Below are 26,330 nucleotides of genomic sequence, written 5' to 3'. Positions count from 1 at the left end.
CCTAAAGTTTACAAGGCTCACTTGTAAGCCACCCCTTGTAGGGGCTGAGAATGGTAAAGCCAGACAGCAGCCAGCAGTGGTCCTTCTTCAACCTGGGTGGCATAGGAAGGCAGAAAGCCAAAGGGAAAAAGGGCCTGTCACACACCACTGCAGGGTTGCTGCTCCCAACCTCTTAGCTTCCTGTCCTTCTCATAAGGGACAGCTTGAAGCTCTGCTCATTATCGTTCAGGAAAGGCAAGGCATTGGCAACACTGCCCCATTTGTAATCGGAGCTGAGCTCCCAGGGGGGTTAGAGATAAAAGGATCCACAATGCCTCCCAACCCTTGCATTGTTACTATTACCATTATCATCGTCAATTGTTACTAGGCTCTGCACCCCAGAGAACCCCCACAGGACAAACATCTGTGTAGGTAAAACTAAAGTAGAAAGACCAAAGCCTTGACCCAACCCAGGGACTCACCTGACCCCTGTTTGGTCCAGGGGACAGACTATGCACACCCCTGTCCAGGGTCCTGAAGAGCTGCACCTCTCCAGAGACAACTGTCTCTTCCCCCGAAGGCCATCTTACTTTTGGAGCAGTGGGCTGTGCCCACAGGGACACTGGACACCATGTGATTTGTTGGACCTCTTGCAGAGTGGACCCCTTGGAGACAACCATGGGGACTTTGGGATCAGAATCCCATGGGTTGCATTCTGATTCTACCACTTGCAAGGTGGGGGCTGGCTGAACCTCAGCTTGCCCATCTGTAGAGTAGGGTGGTGGGCTGCCCATGCTCTGCAAGGATGAGGTCTCTTGAGCTGCATCTGAAAAATTATACACAGAGTGGAGCCTGGCTATCCACAAACCTAACTCCTACCATGGGAAATAGTGGAGAAGCTGCTCTAAAAATACTGCCTCGTTGCGGGCTGTGTGGGTGGCTGGCTGCCTCCTTCATCTACATTTAAGGCTGGCTCTGCTCCAGGGGTGCAGGGGGGCTGCCTTGGGGTGGAGAGTTTGGAGGAGCCATTGTCAGAAGAAGCAGCTCCGAGACAGGCCAGGCTCAGCCCGACAGGAGATGTGTGCACTGGAAGCACAAGCCCAGAAACCACAGCCCATCCTGATGAAGCGCAGCCTGTTCTGCATCAATTTGATGCAGGATTTTGACCAGGACAACCACAGACTAATGCCTCTCTGTATTACCAGTGGCCACCTGAGAGTGATTCCCTGGAAGACGAGGGTTTGGAGGAGCGATGGGGCCTCATGGGGCTCATTGAAGAGAAGCGCTCATCTGTAAAAGCAGGAAGCTGGCAAGACACTGGCTGAGGCCTCATCTCACCCTTGGCCTGTTCTATGGGGCTGGAACAGGCTCTGGTGGAGAAGGAAGAGGGACTCCTCCAGGGATGGAGAGGGCCTCTGCCCACCATGGGAAGATCAGGCTCTGAGCTCTGGAGGTCTCGTCTGAAGTCTGCTTGCCCAGACATCTGCTGGACACCCGCCTCAGTGAGGCCCAGCCTACAACGCTTCTGCAGGATGGTGAAGTGGTGTGGCCAGAACCGTGGGTTCAGGTTGGAGAGAGCCAAAAAGCATCCTAGAGTGAATGGTGCTACCCTGAGTTTCCCAGGGGGAGCTGGTCACTTGGGCAGGAAGAATGACGTTCCTGAGCTAGGGTGTGACACATACAGAAAGGCAGGGAGGGAGTGGACAGAGTGTGTGCTGCAAATACACCCGGCCAAGCCCTCATCCTGCCACCTTAAAGACCAGTTTCATGTCAGTGTCCATCTCGAGCCCCTCCCCCTCCCCCTCCCGCCCATAAAGTCCCCAGGGCCCAGGGACTGAGTGTCCTGCCCAGGGCTTGGGCTCAGTTTTCTCCACTGCCCAAAAGATGAGCAAATCTATCTTTCTGTGGTGCCAACTAATGATCCACTTAGGTCAACAAAAGAGTCGAGCAGGTGACCACGCCCAGTGAGCCTGCCCCAAGGACAGGCTGAAGAGTCCCCAGACTCGGAGAGCACGTTCTAAGGTGAGATTTAATAAGAGAACTGGGAAGAATAAATTCTGTTACACAATTTTATTTCACAGCCTCCCGAGTTGAATAGCAATTGCGGACGCGAGGCTGGTGTTATAAATAGAAGAGCTTTCAGGGCTGGGAGGCCTGGGGATGGCCTGCCACCCCCTCGCTTCACAGGTGGCTTTCCTTTGTCAGCAGGGACTGCTACAGAATGGGCTTAAAGGGAGACAGGGTAGACTTGTCACACCCTAAGCCCAATCACACCAAGCCCACGGGGTGCTGTCTGTCAGGAGGCCCCATTGCTGCCAAACACCCCAAAAATAGTCCCCCTCCTTTTTTCCAAACATATATGGAAATTCTAGGATATGCCAGACAACATGAGGGTCCAGGGAGAGAAAGGGAAAAGGGGGGAAGGAGAGGCAGGTGACCTGACCGGGAGAGGGGGAGAAAAATCAGCCCTTGTCTCAGGAGCCCTTTGAGAAGGAAGAAAGGCTTTCCCACGGTCCCAGGGGTGGTGAAGGAGGTCTGGGGAGCACAAAGCTGGGGGAGTTGGGAAGGAAGCACAAACCTTCCTGAGGTCCAAGCTCATTTCTCATACATGAGCCCCTCAGAAGGGACAGGGGACACAGCAGGCCAAGGACTCCAAGCTGAGTGGATGCCTACAAGAGGAGAGAGGATCCGACATAGGGAGTAAGAGGTGGCAAGAGATGGAGGACCTTCTTATCCCACCCAGAGAATCCCGGGTGGGGACACCAGTCTATTCTGAGGTCCTGGGAGGACATGGCACTTGGCAGTGCTGGGGGTGGGAGGGGGGTTCCAGGACCAGGGCAGGCACTAGAGCATTGCTTAGGGGAATTGGGCGCTATTTGGTAGACTTTCTTCGGGTTCTAAGCCCTCAGGACAGGGGGCAGGAAAACGGCTGGGCCAGCAGTGCCTCACATGGGAAGCCAGCTCTGGGACTAGCACTGGGAGCCCAGTGGAGTTCCAGCTGGGCCTTGGGACCTTGGGCAAATCAAGGCCTTGGGCTCCAGGAACCTTCCTCAGTGACAGCTCCACTGCCTGCTCTCACAGACCCTACAGCGCCTCCTATCCATAGCATGTGACCTGGCACTGACTATCCTGTCCCATCATGGCCTCTTTCCTTGTTTCTGAATTATTTAGTCCAGTGTGGTTCTACCTTCCCTGACTGTGTGCTCCTTCCAACCCCATCCTCTTCCCTCCTTTCTCCCCCGCCACTCCATCCTCCTCCCACACTATGCCTTCCACCCCATCCTCAGGACCCCAGACAAGCATCATGGTTGGCACATCTGTCTGAGTTGCTTGGGTGAGGAACTGGCCTATGGAGTCCCCTGCTCTGGGAAAGAAGTTGATCAAACAGTCCCTGTGGTGAGCATGGCAGGTCCTCTGCCCCTCCTATCCTGGGGAAGTACAATCTAGGTGCAGGAGGATTTAAGATAAGGCCCTGCTGAGCCCTGGTGAGAACCACTACAGCAGTTAGACAAACCCTGTGAGGCAGGACACTGGGTGACAAGTGTCAGTCTCCCATGACCTGCAGTGGGCTGGGCTGGAAGCAGAGGAAGGGCTCTCATTCTGGAGCAGAGGTGGGTCCCTCACCATCTCCCTCTCCAGGCTCTGGTGGGACACCCGGATTGGTGCCTGCAAGTCCAAAGCCCCACAGCAACTCAGGGGCCTTCCCAGCATGAAGGGAAGGAAGCTCTGAGTTGATAGGTGTAGGTCCAGGTATGCACAACTAGCCAGGATCTCCCCACCAGCCTAGGAGGCCCTGCAGGGTCTTGGAGGTGCTGAGATCTCAGGCATCAGGAGGGAAGTGAGGGAGGAGCTGAAGGGAAGAGTGGTTTGCGTGGAGGGAGACAGGTTTTTAGGCTGCTTATGACTTGCAACTTCTACGCCAGTTTGAAAGGAGGCTGCTCCATCACCCCATGGAGCCCTCGGCCAGCCTCCTGGGGAGCTGGGGACCACACTTACCCAAGCTGATGTATAAATGACTCACAGAGGGCAAGTGTTGCAATGGAGGAGCCAGCTCCCCAGATCGCCATGTGGAAGAGGGAAGTTGAACAGGGACCATTGCAAGTGTCACATTTCCATCAAGTGCCAGCTGTGATGTGTTTGCTATGGCAGCCGGGCCACCATAACCAACACAAGAGCCCTGAAGGTGGCACTGGCCACAGGGGCTCTGCTTCCCTTGAGCACCTGTACCTAAGGAGCATGGAGGAGACCCCTTTGCATGGCTTCAGGGCTCAGATGAGGTTGAGGGGCGCCTCCTATCATCCTCTGAGCAGCAAGTCATTAACAGGGAGAGAGAACAAGAACACAAGCAGGCCACCATGGTGGCTAGAACCCGCTCCTGCCCTGCACACAGTCCCCAAGTCCCAGTCACTGCACCCCCTGCCTGCTGACTGGCACCCATCCCACAGCCTGGGCACAGGTCAACTTCAGCATCCTCTCACTTATGCCTTCTCAGCAGCTTCCTCCACCTCCAGTCTCAGAGTTGGGGGCAGCCCTGAGCACCCACACATGCAGCCCTCGGCCTCTGAATGGAGTCCCGTGGCGTGAGCTGACTGGGATCTCTGTGGACCTTGGAATCACAGGAGGCTCCAATGGCTACGAGGCTGGGACTGCATGGAGGGATGGGCAGGAGCTGAGCAGACAAAATGGCAGAAGCAGGCACTCCAGTGGGCAGAATGCCCAAACCTAAGGTTCTTCTGCCCAAATTGGCAATGGCTCTCTGGGACAGGATGCTCCCGTCCTAGAGGACAGTCTCTGAAGTACTGGCATCTGGTCTCCATCCTCAGGGCAAGGGGTCATCCCAATGGCTCCTCCCCCATGGTTGTGGTCCATGACTCTCTAACACCTCTAAGAGGTGGAGGGGCTCTAAGCACAGGCTCCCCACACCCTGTCCCCCTGCTACTACCTGTGGTGCTCTGGCTTCTAGAACTTGATAGGGACCAGCCTTGAAAGACAGGCCTGGCCTCAGCAGGAACAAGGCTCAGAGTCCAGGATGGAAGGAAGAGGGGATGGGACAGGAGGCAAGGGAGGAGAGGGTGAGCCAGGACACATTTTCTTCCTGTTGTCCCTGTCATTCCAGTGGGGTCACCACTTACCTCCTACCCAGGAACGAAGTCAACATTTGCCTTGCCTCAAGCCCTTCCCTACCCCAACACACGAGTAACATCAGACACTGCTCACAGGTACCAGTGTCCCTGCCTGTCCCTTGGGAGAGGAAGGATCTGCCAAAGAGAGACAGGACAGCTGGGGTTCTCAGAGGCCCTTCCAGGAAGCCCCCAGTGATGTCCTGATACAGGTGATATTGGACCAAATGCAATGAGGCAGGCAGAGGTGGAGAGACTAAGGCTGGTCCCCTGGTGCAGAACAGTGTGCCTGGGGAAGAGGAGAGAGAGTTAAATGGGGGCTCGCCTAGTGACGGGCGCACTTGCAGCCTCCCTTGATGCCTTGGGCATCTGAGCTACCCACCAGCTAGCCCAGGAGGCAGGACATTGAGGACTCCAGCCACTCCTCACTTAGGACCTTTTCTCCCTCAGCTGTAGCCCCTACCTTAGGCCTCACTCCATCCACATTCTGTGAGCTTGCTACTCTGAAACCCCAGTCCCTGAGAGCTTTAGGGTGTGTCATCCTTGTTTTTAACACTTTCTAAACAAGAAGAGCTGCAAGGGCCACTCTGTGATTTTTTCCTGATCATTTTCTATCATGTAATTGGATTGCTGCCTTTTTCCCCAGCAATCAGGGTACATTCCACACATACCTGCTCACCGATTGGTACATAGCTGTCACCATCTTGTCAGCTCTGCTCCTGTCCCAGTAATGCCATAATGGTGGAAGAATCAGGGAACATTGTGCTATCTTGTCTCTATATTTCGTTTTTAGCTGCAGTCCAGCTCAGCTGCACTTTGCTCCCATGACCTGACACAGTTGAAGACTATAGGCCAGACATCTGGGGGAAGGGCCCCTGCTTGGCTTCCTCTGATGTGTGTTCCTGACTTTCAGCTGCACAAGTTCAGCAGGAAGACCACAAGGTGGGCTCTACTCTCCTCCCTGCACCTGGCCAGGTGGCCCCAGTGTCCATCCATCCAGCTTCTGATCACTTGTTGACAGAGTGGTCAGGCTCACTGTGAAGCTGTGTCTCCTCCATGTTAATCAATAAGTGTTTTGTGGGTACAGGGCAAGGTGAGGGTTTTAAGGTCATTGTATGTGTCGTGGTCTTCACCACAATTTCTGTTGGCTCATTTGTTGCCTGCCTACTTTTCTAGCAGGTTATAACACACAACCAGTATCATGAGATGGTCCTAGAGTGGCCATGGGAGTCCTAAGGCTGCCTCAGTGTCCTTACATGTCTCTGCACCCTGTGACCATGGCTTGCTTCCTAACAGAAGATGTTCCAAGCTTGTCCTGTGCATCCCTGCTGGGCCTAGGCAACAATTTCTCCCAGAAGCCCTGGCACCTTGGTGAAGAAGGGTCTTTAGATGTGAGCTCTGAGCCCTGGGTGTGCTCAGCAATGTTGGGGTGTCACTGTCTTCAGGCCTTTTCAGTGGTAGGAGCTGCAGAAGTGTTAAAGTTGTCTGCTGTGTAGACCCCACCATGGAACTCAGTAGCACAAAACAGCAAACACATTGATTTTGCTCTAAAGCCTGCAATGTGGACAGGGCTCAGTCTCATAGCTCACGTCTGCTCTGCTCAGCGTCACCTGGGGCCTTGAGGGCTGGTGTAACCTGAAGACTTGCCTACTTCTGGATAAAGCCATCAGCCAGGACCTCCCCTAGCCAGGGAAGAACTCTGCTCAGCCTTCAGGCAGCTGCTCACCTTCCTCCTAGAATGTTAGCTGAGCTCCCAGGGCAGTGGCCAGAGGAGCAGGCAGAAGTCAAATCACCTTCCCTGACAGCCTTGGAAGTCACGTGATAACTCTTAGACTGTGGTCAAGAAGAGGGAGCTCAGATCCCAGCCCGTGATAACTCTTAGACTGTGGTCAAGAAGAGAGAGCTCAGATCCCAGCCCTTGGCGAAACAAGGTCAATGCCTCCTGGTGGAAGGAACATGAGGGTGAGAGACCAGTGGGTGTGACCATCCTGAAAGTACAATCTGACACAAGAACATAGATACATGTGTACATATATCTTCTATTTCATCCATCACCTATCTACCTGCTATTTACCTACTGTCTGTCTATATAGCAATGAATTCATGCTTTGTTGTACTATAACAACACATTCACTCTTTCCTCTCTCTGGAGATCGGAAGTCTGAGGCAAAGGTGGCTTCCCTTGGAAGCTCCACGGGCCTCCGTCACTACTGCTGCCTTCTAGAAGTGTCTGCCTCCCTCCCTCCTCTGTTCCTGTTTCACATCAATCCTGCTCTACCCCTCTCCTACAATGGCCCTAAGAAGCCATTTTCCACCCATGACCCTCCACTGGGCCACCCAGACAATCCAGGGTCATCCCCCTACCTCAGGAGCCCAGCTCCATCACATCTGTAAAGTCCCTTTGCTGCGTAAGGTGACGTATCTCCAGGATCGGAGGTTAGGGCATGGACTTTTTTTTCAGCCCACCATAGTTGTGAGAGTGTTTGCCAACTGTGACACCAAAGGGAGGAGAGTTGGAGGAGGTGGGGAGCTTGTGCTGCCCACAGCTCAGCACCCTACGTCTCCTTCTCCCCCTGCAGGCCACAGCCACATCTGCAGAGGTGACCTGAGATGCAGCCACTCTGATGAACTATGGCCTGCTGCATGACCTCCAGGTGACTGATTCTCCAGGAAACCAGAGCACACCTGGCCTCTCTTTGATCTGCAAGGGCCTCTGTCATGGCTTTGATTTGTCAGAGGACCTGCAGGCCACGGGGTCCATGCCAGTTTATGAATAGCAAGTGGAGGATCTCGGTACATCTGAGGCCAACTGCCACATTATATGTGCACGTCCCTTCAGACAGCAGGAAGGACAGGGCAACCCTGCGCCTTCTCATCCAAACCAGGACACAACTAATAATTAAGCTGAGACCAGAGGCACAAAGGGGACTCCTAACGACCCTCCCGATGTGACAGCTGGAGCCCAGAGCCCAGAATAGCTGCTGTGTCGTTAATGTGAAGCCTAACTCTGTTTCCAGGCCTGTGTCCGGGGAAGTGCCTGTGCAAACGTCTGCCAAGTTTACAATGCACATAGGCAATTCCACACGTGCCCCCGTGAACATGGCTGTGCGTTCTGCTCTAAGGCATCTCTGGTGGTCAACACTTCTTGCCTGTGTGGACTTATTAGGTATACTCACACCTGCAAGCTGGGGGAGCTGGGGGAGCACAGAGGTGGTGTGCTGTCAGCAAACTGCCTCCTCCACTGCTACTGCTTTTTCACAACTTACAAATCGTGACATGATTTGTCCTGGGTCATGCTGTGATCATCCACCAGGTTAGCCAGGCTTTTGGAAAATATTTGCCTGTCTGGTAAAAACTACCAAAGAGTAAATAACAGAATGCAAGCTTTGCCTACAGCCCACCACACAGATGGTGTGCTGGAGATGGGTCCTTTCATTATTTTTAATGACCTTCCTTTCATAGTCTGTTTTAATATGGTGGCGGTGTCTTTTTTTTACATTGTTGAGATTGTATCACGTTATATTACCTGTTAGGGTCCCGCTTGCTCTTCCCTGCAAGCGTTCTCTGTGCAGACGCCAAGCAGACATTATTTTTGTAATGGCTGTAATACTCTCTCAAGTGGATAAACCACAGTTTGCTTAAACAGTCCCCCATGTTCAAACACTTAGGTTGTTTGTTTCTAATTATTTTGCTATGGATATATATTTTTGTATTTCGGATTGCTTCCTCAGGACAGCATCCTAGCAATTAGCTTGCCAGTCTTGGGGAACATTTCCACAAATGTGACCTGAGTTGCCAGTTGTCTACTTGCTCCTGGGAGTTCGGGGCCCTGCCCTCCCCACTGACAGCCCAGCAGCACACATCGGCCATCACCACATGCTAGTGCCTGGTCTCCAGATTCGCAAGAATCAGTGCTTTGTCTTAATGTGCATCCCTTTATTTCTAGTGAGGGAAGACGCCTGCCGGTGTTTGCTTCCTAATTGTATTTGTGGTTCCTGTGGGGTGGATCGCCATGTTCTTTGGGACTTTCTACAAACTCACTGGAACCTCTGGGGGATCCACACTTCTTCCTGGCCCATTTTGCATTTGCCAGTGTGTGGGCTACTGCTCTTTCTGTAGTTCAACCTGTCCATCTTTCCCTTTGGGATTTTCCTGCCATTTCTCATCTTAAAACATTCTCTCTGGCTCTAGATTTCCAGATTCTGAGATGGGTTTAGCATGTCATCTCCATAATGCAAATCCAGGGTCCATGTGGTACACAGAGCAAGCCGCACAACATTGTCTGCTTTCAGCTCACGGTGTCACAAAAGGGCTCTTGGAGCCTGGGGCCCAGGCCTTGAGTATGGAGAGGTTGGAAGGCAGGGGGCTGCAGGGATGGGCCCCAGGAAGCAGAAGGTCTTCCCCTCAAGGGCCTGTCTTTTCCAGGCACCCATCTTCCATTTTTGGTTTAAATCAGAGGTTCTCAGTCAGGGGCATTTTGCCCCGCCCCCAGGACATTTGGCAACCTTCCATTGTCACAACTGGAGAGCTATGGCATCTAGACGTGGGGTCCAGGATGCTGTTTGACATCCTACAATGCATGGGATGAGGACGGCCCCATGCCAGGACAAGGGTCACCCAGATCTAAAGGTCAGTAGCTTTCAGGTGAAGAAATCTGTTTTAAATGAAGACTTCATTGTAGCTCAGTGTGGCTGCTTTATCTATTCCCTAGGCAAACTGCAAAAGGGTCAGATGTTAGCATATTGGAGGTGGCTGCTCCCCACAGTGGCTGCCTCCCTCCTCTCTTGAAGACGCTGTTCAGCAGGCACACACAGTTAGAAAAAAGAGACTTCATATCCCAGCTTCCCTTGCAGCTAGGTGTAGCCATGTGACCAAGTTCTGGCCAATGAGATGCAAGCAGAGTGTCAAGGGGCAGCTTCCAGAACCAGTTGGCCCTCAGCAGCCACTCCCTACTCAGCTCCCTTCCCGTGCTCCAGGGTGCTAGGCCGCAGCACTCTGTTTGCGCCCTGACAAGGCTTTGGGAACAGAGGCCAGGCTCAGTGCATCAAGACCTGAGGCTCCAGGTCCCCAAGGCTTCTGTGCAACAGAGCCTCCAAGTCAGCCCGACTGCCTGCCCAGGCCTTCCCCGTAGCAAGGGAAAAGTCTCTTTCATTCAGGCTCGTACTTACCACGAGGTGGGAAATGTCTGTGACGGTTTCTCATGGAAACCAATGTGAAATTAACAGGATTAATCGGAATAAAATGTGCCAGCAGCTCTGCTGACCACTTTGCATGCAGCAAGCACTGAATAGTTAGCTCACTGAGCCATTGTGGACCCTGCTGTGTGGCAGGCATCACATGACACGCCTTATCCCCCAAATAACCCTGAAGGAGCCTGACTACTGTCCCCTCTTAGGAACAAGGTAAATGACACTCTCTACCACTGGCCACAGTCCCACTGCCAGGCCAGAGTAGGACCCCAATCCCTGCATTTCATCTGCACCTCAACACACACTAGAGACCCCACATTTTGGAAGCATTTCGAATCCAGCAACCACAGGCAAAACTCCCTTCCCACGACTATTTTGCTTCATCCCAACTGCATGAGCATTTTTGCTGTGGCTCAATATGGCTGCTTCAACTCCAGCTATCTTATCAGCCATCCAGAATGTATCTCCAACCCTGTAAAGCATCTGTTGTGGCATTTGGGTTGCCATAAGAAACTTGAGACATAAAGAGGTTAAGTGACCTGTCCAGCATCACACATCGAGGTGGCACTCACGTCCGGGTGGATCTAATATCAGAGTCTGCACACTTACCTTCCAAGTCAAACCACCTCCCAACAGATGGCACAGAGGGAGGCAGGGAGCAGAGGGGATGCTAGACTTGTGCACACCCACATCAATCTCCCACTCCATAGATGAGGAAACTGGGGCTCAGAAAGGTCTGGAGAGCTGCCTGAGGTCACCCAGCCAGGCAGTGTTGGGGTTGCTAACAGAGCAGGTGGTGTGAGCACAGACCCTCCCCTCCGACCTCCACCTGTGCCATGTGAGCAGCCCTGTGTCCTCACCCTCACCACAGGCTACCGGCCCATCTTCCCATCTGCCTTCTGTCCTGGTTCCAGCTGGGACTCCAGGGTGGGGGGACCTGGTCCCCGGACTGGCTTGCATGGTGGACTCTCATCTCTGCTGCCGACCATGAGAGGACAAACACTTCTCTCTCAGGAAGAGAACAGATCCTCTGCCAGGGGTGGGTAGGAAGGCTTCCTGGAGGAGGTGAGGTCTGACCCTCCTGCCTGCCAGGGAAGTCAGCCGAGGCCAGGCCATGCTTAGTCCTGATCCTAGGATCCTGGCCTCCCTGGTAGCGGGCTGAGGCACAGAGGTGCAGGCCAGGTAGGTGCGCTCCATCATTTGAAAGTGATGCCAGCTCATTTGGGTTGTTAGGACCTAAAGAGGGTGTAAAAGTGACTTATGAGCTGAAATCAGGTGTTCAGGCATAAACACGCCATGGCCTGTGATTGATTTGACTGGGTAAATAGCTTTTATAATTGGTATGTTTTTTATTAAATTTTAAAGGCTGCATATTTATGTGCGGGAGGATCAAGGGCACGTTGAGACCCGCATGCTAGTTCTGTAGGGGCCTGGCTGGCCCCAACTGGCAGAGAACCAGGGCTGTAAAATGTGTTTCTGCTGGCTGGGCCCCCAGGACCTGGGGGAGGCTGGAGAGGAGACAGGGGAGGGGTCTTGAGGGCTCAACTCCGTGGGGTGCTCGGTTCCATCCCAGACACCCCGTAACTTGCACTCTGCTTAGGGCTTGAGTCCAAGAAGCTGGGAGAATTGAGGGCTACAGTGGGGCAGAGGAACAGGCTTGGTGTCTGCCTCACTATGTTGGCCTCATGAGGGCAGGAGGCAGGCCCTGCTCACCCTCATCCCTACATGTGCAGTGCCCAGTCCAGGACAAGCACGGGCCCAGGGAGTGACAGGATCTCTTCTTCAACCAAGAGGGAACCTAGCACACGCTTAGGAGGCACAAAATTACATGGCCAGGTCTGAGGCTCTAGAGAAACCGAGACCCAGGAGCAGAGTGTTCAGTGTGGCTCAGAGCCAGGCTCTGCCTGTCAGTACAGCTGTTCTGAGTGAGGTCCTGAGGGTAGCGCCTGGGCTTCAGTTTCACCATCTGTAAAGTAGATGAATGATTCTCACTCTCCCTAGTCTTTCCAAAGCCACAAAGCCACCTGCTGTGACATCTCCTGTTGTCCCCCAAGGGAGACTCCAGCAATGCTTTAGGCCAGCAACTTAAGGAACAACCAGGACCCATGTGCCAGGGACCGGTTCTCCCACAATGGAGAAGGCATGTTCTGCCCTGTGTCCCACGAACAGTGGGGCTGCCTTAACCAGCCTCATACCATGTACAGGACTCCAGGGTTCAGGCTGGAGTGGGTCAGAGCTGATCAGGGTCAAGGATCAGTCAAGGTTCAGCTCATGACCAGGATCAGGGTTCAGTATGTAACCAGGGTAGGGGCTCAATGTGTGACCAGGATCAGGACTCAGAGTTTAACCAGGATCAGGACTCAGTGTGTGACCAGGGTCAGGACCCAGTGTGTAACCAAGATCAGGGCTCAGTGTAAGATCAGAATCAAGGGTCAGTACATGACCAGGATCAAGACTCAGCCTACAAATCTGTCTGGGCTCACTTCTATACACAAGTCCCTTGCCTCTTTGGGGGCCTTTTATGGACAAGACTCCTGGGGGGCAGTTTTCCAGTTGTGTAAATTCAGCCTGAGAACTGAGACACCCCCAAGGTGCTGGCCACCATCCCTCCAGGGCAACTGAGCCGAGCCCAGACCCCTTGGGCTAGCATGCAGGCAGGGATTCAGGGATAGTTCTGGTCTCTCCCACTTGCTCTGGATCCTGCCTTCCCATCTAAGCCTCGGCAAACTCCCCTAAGCTGGCCTGAGCCTCTGCTTCTCACAGGTTTTTTCACCCAAGGTAAAGCCCAAACAGCTCCTGCCTGTCTGTCCTGGCGCCAGGCTAGATGCTGTGCCCCTCCAGCTTGCCCCTCCAGGCCTGGCAGGAAGCCCCTTAGCAGCCCTCTCCTTCTGGGATCTCTTTCCTTGGGCTGTACTGGGGATCAGCCCAGCTTCTTCCCCACATTGCAGGCCTGGGGAGCAGGTGTCTGTCCTGGGCCTCCTAGCAGCTGTGGGCCAGCTCCTGCCTGGTAGACACTGAGCTACCCTGAGTGTGGACAACTGCCCTCATGCTGGCTTCATGTGGAAGGACACAGAGCTCAGCAGCAGATGACAATGTCTTGTGACATTTATGCAGGAAGTAAAGGACCCCTGGTCACTACTCTTTGTCCAAAGACATCCTGGAGGAGACAGAGCCATCCAGCTGGCAGAGCCTGTGGCCTCCCAGTGAGGTGAGGGTGGCCACTCCCAGTACAGCAGGCACCAGAGAAAGATATCAGTTGGAGCCATTGACCAGACTGTCACAGTCTGGACTGTCCCTGTACCTTAGGTCCTGAGCTCCTGGCATGGCAGGACTTCAGGGCTTATAGAGAGAAGACCCACAGAACACCCTGCCAGGCCTCTGCCTGGAACCCTAGAAAATAGCTAATAAAGATGACCCTGAGAGTCAGGGTCTAGCTCCAAACCCTTGCGGTCTACAGAATATTGGTCAAGAGACTTAGCTCAACTGAGCCTGCTTCCTGCCCTCACCCACAAGGACAGTGAGGCTCAGTTCACAGGACAGCATTGGGGATGTCACATGACCAGGTGGGTAAGGGCCACAGGACACAAGAGCTGGTCAAGCAACACTGGGCCCAACTCTGGTTGCCTGTCTGCATGCTGGAGTCTTGCCAAGTGACAACTTCCCACACCTGCTGCCCACTCTTGCTTTAGGTCAGCCAGGGGCTCCTTCCTGAGTCCTGGGCAGCTGATGTCCCTATGATGACAGGACCCCCCCCTCCCTGCCAGGCCACCTGGCAGCTGACATGGAGGAGGGCAGAAAGGGAGGCCTGTCAACACTGAAGCACCAATGCTTTCATCCTGCTTGGGCTGGGAGCTCCTTGCAAGATCAAGCCATGTGATCTGGACCTGACCATGAGGCGGTGGGGGGGTCTCTGCAGGTCAGAGACTCCAGGAAAGGTGCTCCAGGGGTCTAGAGTGGTAATTGAGAGCAAGCAGGGCCCATGGGGGGAAGGGAGTAACAGTGGCTCATGGACCAGTGGAGAGGCCTTGCTCTGGGGACAAACAGGAATAACAAATGCTGTGCTTTGTAACTAGCCAATGGCTGTAATGTCAGTGCCTCCAGGATGACTGGTTCAAGCCAGTAGCATCTGACAACCAAATTGCATCCCCTGGGTACTGAACCACTACTGGTTCCACAGGGCCAGTAGTACTGCTACAGACCCACCAGGGCCTTCCAGGAGGCAGGGGTCTGCCATTCAGTAGCAGGCTGACTTTCAGAGCAGATGGTCCCTAGGGGTCATCCTACAGCTCGTGGCTTAGGGCCAGCTCTGTCAGAGCAGTGAGGACCCTCCCAGGCTGGGCACTGTTGGTCAGGGCTTTGCTGCAGCAGAGCTGGTTATGGAGTCCAGTGCGAAGCTTGGGACCAGCAAGGGTCCTGCTGCTTCCTGGCCACTGCTGCACCTCTCTGCACCTCGTGAGCCATCCTCTCTCCACTCCACCTCACTGGGAGCCAGTCGATGATGAGCTGGTGGCACAGACAGGCGCTGTGCAGAGATCAAATCACAACCGAGGATTGTCACAAATGAATGGCCCCTTTATGAAATCCCTCTGCCCGCCTTCTGTGAGATGGGCCTCAGTTAAGGGAAGTCCTGAGGGGGAAGGGAAGAAAGCTCTCCCTCCCACAGGCCCCTGCTCCTTCCTGCCAGTGGACAGCAGCCCCTGAGGGAGAGACTAGATGGGGGAGGAGAGGTTCCTTCTTCCCTCTCCCAAGAGGCTGGGTAGGTCTGCAGCAGAGAACAGAGACTGGCACAAACTGATAAGCAGGCCAGGCAGGGCCATCATCTGAGCCACTGCACCAGGCTCACCTGGAGAGGTCATCCTGGGCTAGGGAGAGCCCCAAGCTGAAAGTACCCTAGGTCCCTCCCTCCTTCTGACACTCATGAGCTGCATAGAGCCCTGGCGGAGCCCCAGTGCCTCCCTCTGGGGGGTGCCAAGTGGGCAGGAGAGGACCTACCACCCAACAGGGCTACTCACTGGATAGTGGGCTACTCCTGGCACCACAGATCCCTCTCTCTCCTCAATTCTCACCTCCTCCCTTCCCTTCCCTTCCCTTCCCTTCCCTTGGCTCCCTGCCTCCCTCCCCCAGCAAACACCTCCCCCTCACTGCCCCTCTCTCATCCCCCTTAAACCAGTCACACCTGCTCTGAAACACTTCCACTTGGGGAGTTGCACACTACAGAGGGGCCTCCCCAGTCTCCCGCCCACCTAAGCTAGCAGCAGACCCCAAGCCCTATGTGCACAGAAGTATGCATCTGTATATGTGTGTGTGAGCATGTGTCTACGCACATACGTACGTGTGCGTCTGTGCGTGAGCACAAATGTGCAGTTCCATGGACTTCGTCACACACCTTTGTGTGGCCACTGCCACAGTAAGGTAGAAAACTGTGAGATCCCACGCTCATCCCCCGCCCTGGGCCCTCACCCTTGGCAGCCACTTATCTGTCCTCAGTCTCTGTAACTTTGTCATTTGGACGACGCCACATAACCTGACCACATAATCTGCAGACTTCGTGATTGCGTCTCTTTCTCCACTCGGCAGTCTCTGTGAGGCCCATCCAGGTGTGCGTGCCCCGGCAGTCCTCCCCTCGTGCTGCTGGTGGCATTCCACTGGACAGAGCAGAACTTCTCATCTCTCTCCCTTAAAACTCTACAGCAATGGCCTAGGAGGCAGACCAAGAGTCGAGGATTCCAGAAGGGGGTCACAACGTGCCTGAGAATTCCTTCAACGGGGGGGAGGTGGGTCAGGTAGCTGGGACTGCCTGGTGGGGACCTACAGGCTTGCTGTCTCCTACCTTGGTCCAACAGAGGTAGGATGGTGTCCCGAGGCTCTGGGGAAAGCTACCTGGGAGGTGGCACTTGGCAGAGTATCGCCAGCTTCCAGAAGCCCATGAGACCCTTGGATTCTGGACAGTTCACAAAGGCTTTTGCTCATACAAGGCAGGACCAGGTCCCGCAGTGGGCACTTGGGGAGATAGGAGTGTTGGTAAGCGTTCCTTGGAGACCTGCAAGCAGGAGGTGGCAGGCGGGTGCAGAGGGACAGAAGCGGGGCGGGAACTCTGCTGGAGGACCAGGAGTAAGCCAGAGAGGAAAGCAGAGGAGGGGGAGGCTGACAGGCAAGCTAGGGACGGGTCTCCCAAGAGACAGAGCTGGGAGTCACCAGGATGGGCCCCGTGCAATTCTTTTGTGTTCCATCCTGGAAGCTGACGTGGCAAAGGCCACAATGGGCATAGATACCGCAAATGAAAATGTGTTAGGGAAGTGACGGGAGACAGCAGGGATGTGGGGATGCAGAGCCATGGAGAAGGAGGTGTGCTAGAGGCATGGGAGCCTCACAGCCAGTCCTGCCAGCCAGAGGCAGCCACAGCCAGAGCCAATAGGTGGCTTTTTCTGGAGGAGCTGCAGGGCTGGCCACAGAAGGGGAGGGGCTCTGGACCAGCATGACCCAGGCTCTCCTCGCCTGGAACAGGGGGGAGCCCTTCCCTGGCCCACCCACCTTTCTGCCCACAGCACCTCCAGTGCTCTGGGTCTCAGTTTTCCCAATTGCAGAATGGAGTCACAATTCAAAAGGGTCTCGGGAGATGTCAAGGGAGCACAGAGTTGATCCCCACTCTGGGGATAGCTTGGGAGCCAGAGAGAGAGAAGGCCACTTCCAAGGGCGTTTCAGAGCGCAGAGGCTGCCCACCCCCGCACCTCTCCACCTCCCCACCTCCCAGGGCCTCTGCCTCCTGCTGGCCCATCCCGTCCCTGCCTCTACATCTTTCCGCCAGCTTTTCCCTGGGAACGCAGCCAGCTTGCTACACACACACACACACTCCCGGGGAGGTCTCGGCTATGTCCTAAGATCCCAGGTGAGCCCAAGGTCATACCACATCCTCACATCCCTCAGGAAGAGAGAACAAGCCCCCATCCCAAGAAAGGAGACCAGGCGCCCCGCCTCAGCCAGCTTCTCACACACAGTGAGCACTGCAGCGGAGTCGGCTGGCTCCTGCTGCTACCAACTTGTGTCACCACGCCCTGGCTGCAGAGAGTGGGAGCCTAGGAGCCCGGGACCTACCTCCTCCAACCGACTCCCCAGGCTCCCAGTCTGTTTGCTCAACAGAGTCTGGCAGACACATTTTCTAGCCCCTTTCCAAACCAGATTCCTTTGATTTCGCATCTTTATTTTGGCAGGGAAAAAATGTAATTTCTAATTTAAAATTTAAAAAACGGTCTCCCTCATCGACATGCACTCGGCTCAGATGGTGTTTGGGAAATTAGTTCTGTCACTCTTAGCACACCGGCACACATCCTGGCAGCAGGGACCAGCGCTCCCACCTCCTCGACACTCTGCCTTCCCCCGTTCGCCTTGTGGGGTGGTGCTGAGCCCCGCTGCAGGCTGAGGGAAGTGGCTGGAGAGTCCAGAGAGCTGGGGGAAGACAGGTGGCAAAACTGAGACTTAGAGCAGACTTCCAGCCACTTTTCTGCCTTTCCCTGCTGTGTGACTTCCCGCTTGTGAACTCACCTCTCTGACCTGTCATCTTCCCTGACATCCAGATGGCGTCTCAGAGAACGTTCTGTGATACTATGGAGGCTCATAAGAGGAGTGGGAAGGGTCCATAGAAGGACCCAGGCACAAGCTAAGGGATCAGAACAGTCAAATTTTGCAACACCCCTCTCCCAGCCCCATGGACCACACACATGCTGTGCAACTTGGGGAGTCAAAGGGCCTCTCTGACCTTCAGTTTCCTCCTCTGCAGAAGAGCTCAGCCTTCCAGAGTCATCACCAGGCACACAGGTGGTGTGGGTGCCTTGAATTTCTGTAGGCGTCCAGCCTGGCTGGTTCTCAGGGGGCCGCACACATGCTGTGCTTTGAGCAGAAAGAATGTCCGCTTGGATTATTAAAGGGGCTCCTTGTAGGAGTCAAAGGCTGGCCTTGTTGATGTTGCATTTTCCAGATGGAGAGACAGATGCTAAAAGAGGCAAAACTCTTCATATGCATCGGGAGGGGGGGCCCCACACCCCAGCACCAGTCTGAACTCCCACCCCACAAGGAGCCACACTGAGCTTTGCTCCTCACAGAGTGGGGAGGGCTGGCAAGCATCTAGTCCTCGCCCTTATGTAGCTCTAACATGTCCTCTCCATTTGCAGGTGGAAAACAAGACACTGGCACATGAAGAGACTGTCTGAAGGCCACAGATGTCCGTGTCACTCATGCCCTCTCGTTGCAAGTGGCAGAAACATGACATACAAGCACTGAGATGAAAGAAGGCCTTATTGGCTCACAGTGTCCCAGGAAAGCTATTCGATCAACCCACAGGAAGTTCATTGTTCCCTTGTTTACAAAGTGACTATTGAGCATCTACTCAAGCCAGGTGCTGTTCTGGGCAGTGCCAAGACACCGATAAACAAGTGCACAGTAAGAAAAACTAAAGGAAATTCCAGGACGTGACAAGCACCCAGGCAACAGTGGAATGTTTGGAATTGATCACGGGAGATCACCTCCCTAAGGAAGGACATTTAGGTTCTAGGAGCAGCAGGGCCTTGGGAGCACCGCCTTCAGGGACACCCTGTCTCCCCCAGCACCTGGAGGAAAATGTAGGCTGCAGCTCACACTGAAGTTCAAACCAGGGTTCTCAGTCAGAAGTTCATTAGTAGCAAATCACAGGGATGCACTTTGATTGGGGTGGATGCTCTCTGCACCGATCAGCAGTAGGCAGTTGGTAGTGACGATTGGCAGCTCCCTAGCATCCATCTGTTTGCAGAAGAAAGAAGCACAGACCAGGGCAGTTCTCCGCAGCATCAAAGCCAGGATTCAAACACAAGTCTCATCCTCCATCTTACCCACACAGCTGCCCCGAGAAGTCCCCAGCATGCTCCTCCCCCTGTATGTCACCAAGATTTCAGATAAAGCTTCATCTCTGTATTATTTTGAGCTCCTCTTTGCCTCTTGGCAACCCTCAGAATCCACCTCTCCGTTCTTACAGGCATTGCCCTTGGATCCAGGCTTCTGGACCCCTCAATCCCGCAGGACCACCTGGCCCCAAGACAGAGGCAGCTGCCTTTGCTCTGGAAGTGTCAAATTTTCCTGCAGAATCACTGGACCACGTTCCTGATTTCCATCAGCCCCAGCTTCCTGACTTGAAATTGTGACTGAAGCTGGGCTTTTCTGAGTGAGCACCCTGGGTGGCTGCATGGACTGCCCATGGCAGTCAGGTATGCAGGACCTGGCTTGGTGACCCATTAGTGCCCATGTCTGTGGAGAAGTCATACACTCTAGGACTTGGTGCTGTCCACACACTGCACCTGGGCTGCAGTGGGGAGGGTTGGAGGAGAGCCTGAGGCCATAGGCCTGCAGAAGAGGCAAACAGCTGAGTTGTGAGCTGAGGCCCACTGCAAGTTCTAGGACACCCCACTGAAGGACCCAGATATGCAGGCTTAGGAGGAACAGGGGGTCCTGGAGCACACTCTTGACCAGCCTTTCTTTGGAACTGCTTGTTCTGAAGTTGCATGCTGGTCTGACTTCTCTAGAAGAAAAGTCATCCTCCCTCAGGGTCTGGAGACAAGTTCATTGGGAAGAACTCACCTATGCCTTTCCCTACCAACCAGGCATCCCATAGGCTGTGGAAATGATGGCCCCTGCAATGCCATCTTGAAATCCCAGTACAGGGGTAGGCAGTGCAGATCTTTGGTCCAAGAGGCAATGTCAGTGGGTAGTCCAGAGTGACCCCAGTTCCCAGGGTTGGGCAGGTGCAAGGTAAAGGTTTGATGCTGTGACACCCCCTGGGATTCCGTCACCACCACAACCCAACAGCAGCTTTGGTACAAGGACTTCCAGGTCAGGCCCCTGACCCCCAGTGCCTTGTCACACTCCTGGGCTCTCACCATGCTCTCTCCATTCCCTGAGTCAAGCGTGGCTCCTGTAGAACCCTCTGTTCCACAGATGCCTGTGGGGCAGACCCAATGAGACCTGGACAGATGTCAAAATGGGGTCTCCTCCCAGGTTGACCTCTAAGGTGAGCCTAGGTGAGGGCTTACTAAGACAGCCTCTTCCACTAGTTTTCATGGTGTCTGCCCTCTACCTCCTGCCCACGCTTTGGGATTCCTGGTAAGATTGAAACACGCTTCCGGGGAAGAGACCACAGCCATGCTGTTTGTTGAATATCTAAGGAACATCACCTCATCACCTCCACAAGGCCACATCTGTGACAGGCCAGGGGCTGGGGTCAAAGTCATGACAGCTCTGCCTGTCTCACAGAAGGGACCTAGCAGCACCCTCAGTGAGATTAGCCATCACACGAACGAGTCCCTTGGGATGAAAGCAGGGGCAGACAATGTGCATGAAGAAAGTAACCAAGCCATTCACAACGCTGGCCACAGAGGTGAGGTACTGACGTTCCAATTCCTCAATGCAGTGTCCTGCAGTAGAGAGGTCACCAGATAACTGGGTGGATGGGGAAAAAAAAGTAGAAGTCATAAACTGTCCCCTTGATTCTGTTCTGCATTTGAATCCAGAGAACCAAGGAGTCACTTCTGTGATGGTGGAGCCAAGACAGCCACCCTGACATTAAGTGCCAGTCAGGAACCAATCTAACAAGAAGAGCAGGCAGCAGCTGCTAACTGAAGCAGGGACAGCTGCTCAGAACAAAGTCTGTGGCCGGTAGAGTGACACACGGTCACATTTTGTTCATGGGCAGAAGTGGGAAGCTTCAGGTGAGGGTCATCCCTTGACAAGCACGGAAGGTCATGACTCAATTATTGCCTCATTCAAAGCATGTAGCTTGTGCTCACTCTGTGCAGGCATGCTGACACCAGAAAGCCTTCCCTACCCCACCCCACCCAGGCTGGAGTCCTCATCCTATGTCCACATACTGCTCATGTCACCTGCCACCTTCCACCCTGAGCCACGGGTCCACTCATTTGTCACTACACCCCTACTGCTGGACAATGATTAGCACAAGGTAATCACAAACCACTGTTGAACAGTCATCAACTAAATGGGATATTATTTTTTCAAGTCAAGGTTGAGCAAGAGGGGCCCCATCCACAGCCCAGGTTCAAGACTTACATGCATTTTCTCAAAGGCCACATTGGGGTAGACTTGTGCCTGTGTTTCCCTTCTCTACCAGGAACAGAATGACCACACCACAAACCTCTTTCTGTCAGCGTTGTCCACGGAGAACAGGAAGGGATGGATGCAGTAGTTTGGCACAGGGCAAGCACAGACGTGAGCCTCGTTTCTTTTCCAGATTATTCTCATGCAGGGAGCCTCTTTGTCACCGCATATCAGGGAGGTCCATGCCCTGCAGGGAGCAGGTGCTCACAGACATGGGGACAAAATGACCTCATCCATGCAGTGAGATGCTGAGGTCTGAGCTGGGAGCTTCAGGGGAGTTGAGCCAGCTTGGGTCAAAGGGAAAATTTGACTGAAGTTGAATTAGTGGCCAGGATTGGGTTAAAAGCCAAAAAACTGGACAGAGAACAATTGAAATGAATTGAAGGAATTGAATTTAGTCAGATTGAAAGAAGGAAATCGAATTGAACAGAAGGAATCCAATAGAACAGAATTAAAATAAATTGAATTGTCTCAATTTGATTTGACTTGGGGAATCATCTTTACAAAGGCAAGGAGTTGAGTTGGAGGTCTGGGCTGAGGTGAGGGAGCTAATCAAAAGAATTTGGTATGAATGAGATGAATTGAGTTGTTCTGAATTTGAGGATAGGAGACAATGGCTTGAGTTAATTTTGCCTGGGGTCAGGGGATCTCACACCAAAGTTCCCTCAGCTGAAGCACACTTGTCCTCTTGACCTGGTTGTTCACACAGCATATATGAAGCACCTACTGCATGCAGATGCTGAGGACCTGGCGCTGCCTCCAGGACACTCAAGCACAAATGCCCATCAGTGCTGAGGTCATGAGGTCAATGCCTGGAAAGCAGCAAAGCCACCCACTTGAGGCCTGGGGCAGGAGTCTTGAAAGAGGAGGCGCCACCAACCTGCCCTCCCTTGGCATCCGACTTTGAGTCCTGGAGTGAATCTGGCCTTAGGCCAGGGTCTGAAGCCACAGGGGTGAGAAGAAGGCAAGCTGTGGGCTTGAGCTCTGTATCCCCTCTGACTCTCAGTCTGGTCTTCTCATCTGTAGAATGGGGACAACAGTGGATGCTTTGGAGGAGTGCTTCAGGAGGTGGGTGAGCCAGAGTGTCTTCTCCCCATTAGGATCAGCTGCAGTGCCCACCTAACCGAGACTGGGCATTTGTTAATTGCTAGCTCTTCTCTGTAAGAGCTTCTTAGAAGCTACTTTAGGAGCCCTCAGCCATCTTTCTCTCTCCTAGAGGCTAGTGGCCCGGCAAAGCTGTCCTGTTGGCCCCTGGGGACCTCCCCTCTAGCCCTTTCTGCTTCCCCATGGGCACCCTGAACCCCAGCAGAGAAGCTGCTTCCACGTCTCTTCAAACACCTATGTATCTCAGCCTTGCAGTGTCCTGAGGTCCTCGTCCCAGGCTCAGTGCCACAGAGACCTCCTCCAGGCAGGCCTCCCATGCTCCTGGACATACTGGGCTCACTTGCTTGCCCCCTGCTCAGAGTCCCCCCTGTTCTAACTACCTGTCATGCCCTGGCTGCTTCATCTACTCCTCTGTCAGCTCCACCCCCAGTCAGAGCCCAGGTGATGTCACCTCCAAGCCCAGTGCCAGTGCAGGGCTCCCCACCCGGGGAGACAGGGCCCAGGTGCACCGACATCCAGTTTCTCTCTGGGCTTTTCATATCCTGGTTTGTTTCCACTGGAAGGATTTCAAGGACTTCTGTAGACAGCTCGTCCAGGACACCTCCACCTTAATCTTGTAATTGTAATGAGAATTCACCGAACGTCGCGTGTGCATCAGGGAGGACACACTTGCCGCTTCTCCGTGTTTTTGTGCCTTCTCTCTGTTATTTTCCCCAACTGTGTCAGGTTCAAGGATTTCTAGTCAATTAGTCCAAGAACACCTCCACCCTACTTTCGTGTTACTAATCAGCACTTAGCACACATGGGCCCCTGTGCAGGCAGCACTCCTGCCTGCTCCTCCCAAGTCACCTCAGTTCCTGGTGCTGCCTTTTGGTATTTTTTCCTTCTTCTTCTTCTGTTATTTTGCTGGGAAGGGGGAAGGTGGCAGTGGGAGGATGGGATGTGCTTCCTATCCAGAGTAACAAGTTTCCTCTAGCCCTGTCGCTCGTACTCAGGGCCATTGCAGGTGAGACTCAAGCACAGAGATGTCAGGCATCCCACAAAGGGACCCTGCTCTGCAGGCAGTGGGTGGCATCCAGTGAGGCCCAGGGTCAAGACCTCATATACAAACCCAGCACTCCACTTACTGCTGTCACCCAGCCCATGAGCCTATTTGCTCATCTTTAAAATGAGGATGATCATAAAACACCTCCCAAGGTAAGGACGGGCTAAGTGTGAGAGTTAAGTGAAATGATGTGCAGAAAATACTTCCCTCATAGCAATCACTTGTAACTGTGGCTATTAGCAATAGTTCTGCAATAATAATAATAAATAATGCCTCACAAATGTTGATTGACTAATACCACTCTAAAGACAGGGTCTCACTATATAGCCTAGGCTGGCCTCGAATTCACCATCCTCCTGCCCCAGCCTCCTGAGCACTGGGGTTTCAGGAGTGCACCCACATACCTGGCTCATACCAATCTCTTCTTTTTAGGTAACACATACTCCTTGGTCAGGCACAATGGCTCATGCCTATAATCCCAGTTACTAGGGAGGCAGAAATTGGAGGCTCTCAGTTCTCAGCCAGCCTGGACAAAAAGTTAGCAAGACCCCATCTCAACCAACAAACTGGACATGTTGATGTATGCCTGTCATCCCAGCTATAAAGAAGGAGGAAATGGGAGGATCACGGACCAAGGCTGATCCAGGACAAAAACAAGGGATTCTATCCAAAAAATAACTAAAGCAAAAGGAATAAGAATGTGACTCAAGCAGAACACCTGCCTAACAAGCATAAGACCCTGAGTTCAAACCCCACTACCACCACCACCACCACCACCAAAAAATATATATATGTATATATATATATACATATAATCCTTAAAGAAAATTAGAAAAATCCAGGAGAATATAAAGAAAGAACTAAATCACTGTCAGCACTGCCTACTCATCTCATCTTCGGGGCGCTCGCACACTGGCACTTCCTGACGTGGCCCTAATAACCTCTTCTCTCTTAAAAACAATCTGAACTTCACATCACTTCTTTAAAGAAAGTCTTATAAGCTCGTCTTCATAAAGCAATTAAGCCTCTGTCAGATTTGGCTGTAAATACATTTTCCAGGCTGTATGTTTTTGGCCTTTTGTTGGGTGGTTTAATTTTGACATGCAGAAGCTTTTCGTTTTTATGCAGTCAAGCCTGTCCATATTTTCTTTCCCAATTCCTTGTATTAATTCTAAACTTAGGAAATCTTCTCTCTCCCAAGGCATGATGAATATTAAATTCTACTTAATTCTCACTTTTCTGTGCCCTGATTTTTTAAAAATATACTTAATGCTAATCCTGATGGAATTCAGTTGGGTGACAAGAGGATAGGGGCAGCCAAGGCCTCTAGAGGAGAGAGGCCTCCTCCACCCTCCCGCCCAGAGCTGAGCCCCTTCACCGCCCCCCCCCCCGGGGAGCCTGAGATCCCAGTGCCCCCTGGCTGGAGAGATGCCCACCCCAGCAAAGCTGCCCTTCACCCTCATCCCTGACTGGCTGGAGTGAGCTCCAGGCTGCAGATCCACTTCAGAGGGAAACCTTGAGATGCTCTGGAGTGGGTCTCAGAGTAAACGACCTTGAAAAGGGTCAAGTCACTGCCAGTGTGACACATTAGTGAGAGTTTCCTCCTTGAGGCTGCTCCAGTTGGGTTCCTGCTCTAGGCCTTCCTGTTTCTCTTTCTCCATCTGGAAGCTCTGTCCCAATGCCGTTCCAGCACACCAGGCCCCTTCTTCGCTGCCTCAGCCATCACCCTTGTCTTCCCTTATCCTGCCTGCCGACCATCTGCCTGGGAGGGGCTCACTTGGAGCCCTGGCCCTGCCAGACACTGTTCTCTGTTAAAGAGGCCTTCCTCCCCTGCTGTCAGCACCCCATGAGAGACTTCCTTGTCGCCCACACTGCAGATGAGTGAACAGAGGCACCTCAGTTTTGACAACCTTCTGTGATTGTTCAGGGCATAGGTAGCAGCCCAGCTAGCAGACTCAGGCTGGTCGGACTTCGGACCCCAGGCTCTGCCTACCATCTGTAACCATGCATCCCGCTGGCCAGCGCAAGCAGTAAGGTGCCTTTTTTGCCCTGTCTATCCATGAGAGAGACAGGTGGTGAATGCTTTGGGATGCAGTCAACCCAGTGGTACTGTGACCCCAGTCTATCATCCTCCTCAGGGGGTCAGAGTACAGGGGTACACGGAACCAGATTCTAAGATCTGAGCCGGTGCCAGGTGGCTGATCTGAGTCCTTCTGGGTCAGCCCTGCCATTTCCTGGGCCCTAAAGGTTCTACTCTGAGTGTGGCAGGCATGGCTGTCTACATCATGTCTCTCCCCCTCCTCGCCTCCCCCTTCCAGTCAGAGCCCACGTGAGAATAAGAATCAAAAGAACAAAACTGCACACTGACAGGGCAAGAACAAGCTGCACAGGCAGGGGTTGGGCTAGAAGTAGTGGGAAAGAGGCTCAGATGAGCCCAGAGTCCCTTTCCTGAATGTAAGGGTCCAGTCCCTAAGTGATCAGGGTGAGAGGCAGGGATCCACTACAGCCAGCTTGGAGTCCCCAGTGGATACACAGGACAAGGAGAAACTTAGGAAGATGTGTCCTTGCCTTAGCATGAACCATGCACATACACAGGAAGCAGATTCAAAGCCTCAGCCCTCATCAGTTATAGAAGCCTCAGTTGGGCAAGTGATCACCTCACAGTCACCAAGAGCTCTGACCTCAGGCAGACCCACAAGAGGCATCATCACCTCAATTGCACAAACAGAAGCAGAAGAGAAGATACCCAGGGGTAACCGTCAA

The 26,330-nt window shown here is 53.4% G+C and overlaps 2 long non-coding RNA genes across 2 annotated transcripts; both read right to left on the bottom strand.

Moving 5' to 3' along the window:
* Positions 1–2,034: 2,034 nt before the first annotated feature.
* Positions 2,035–15,378, bottom strand: LOC141421756 (uncharacterized). The gene is made up of 2 exons (XR_012446461.1): positions 2,558–15,378; positions 2,035–2,205 (listed from the first exon to the last, which is right to left on the bottom strand). It is a non-coding gene; the product is annotated as an uncharacterized lncRNA (long non-coding RNA).
* A 13-nt stretch (positions 15,379–15,391) lies between these two features.
* LOC141421755 (uncharacterized) lies at positions 15,392–19,460 on the bottom strand. Its single transcript, XR_012446460.1, has 4 exons — positions 18,042–19,460; positions 17,828–17,942; positions 16,119–17,731; positions 15,392–15,986 (listed from the first exon to the last, which is right to left on the bottom strand). It is a non-coding gene; the product is annotated as an uncharacterized lncRNA (long non-coding RNA).
* Between the last annotated feature and the right edge of the window lie 6,870 nt (positions 19,461–26,330).

This window comes from Castor canadensis, chromosome 3 (genome assembly GCF_047511655.1).
Source record: "Castor canadensis chromosome 3, mCasCan1.hap1v2, whole genome shotgun sequence".
NCBI classification, from domain to species: Eukaryota; Metazoa; Chordata; class Mammalia; order Rodentia; family Castoridae; genus Castor; species Castor canadensis.
Note: the sequence above shows the minus strand (reverse complement) of the source record. Positions and strands in the feature narration are given on the sequence as shown.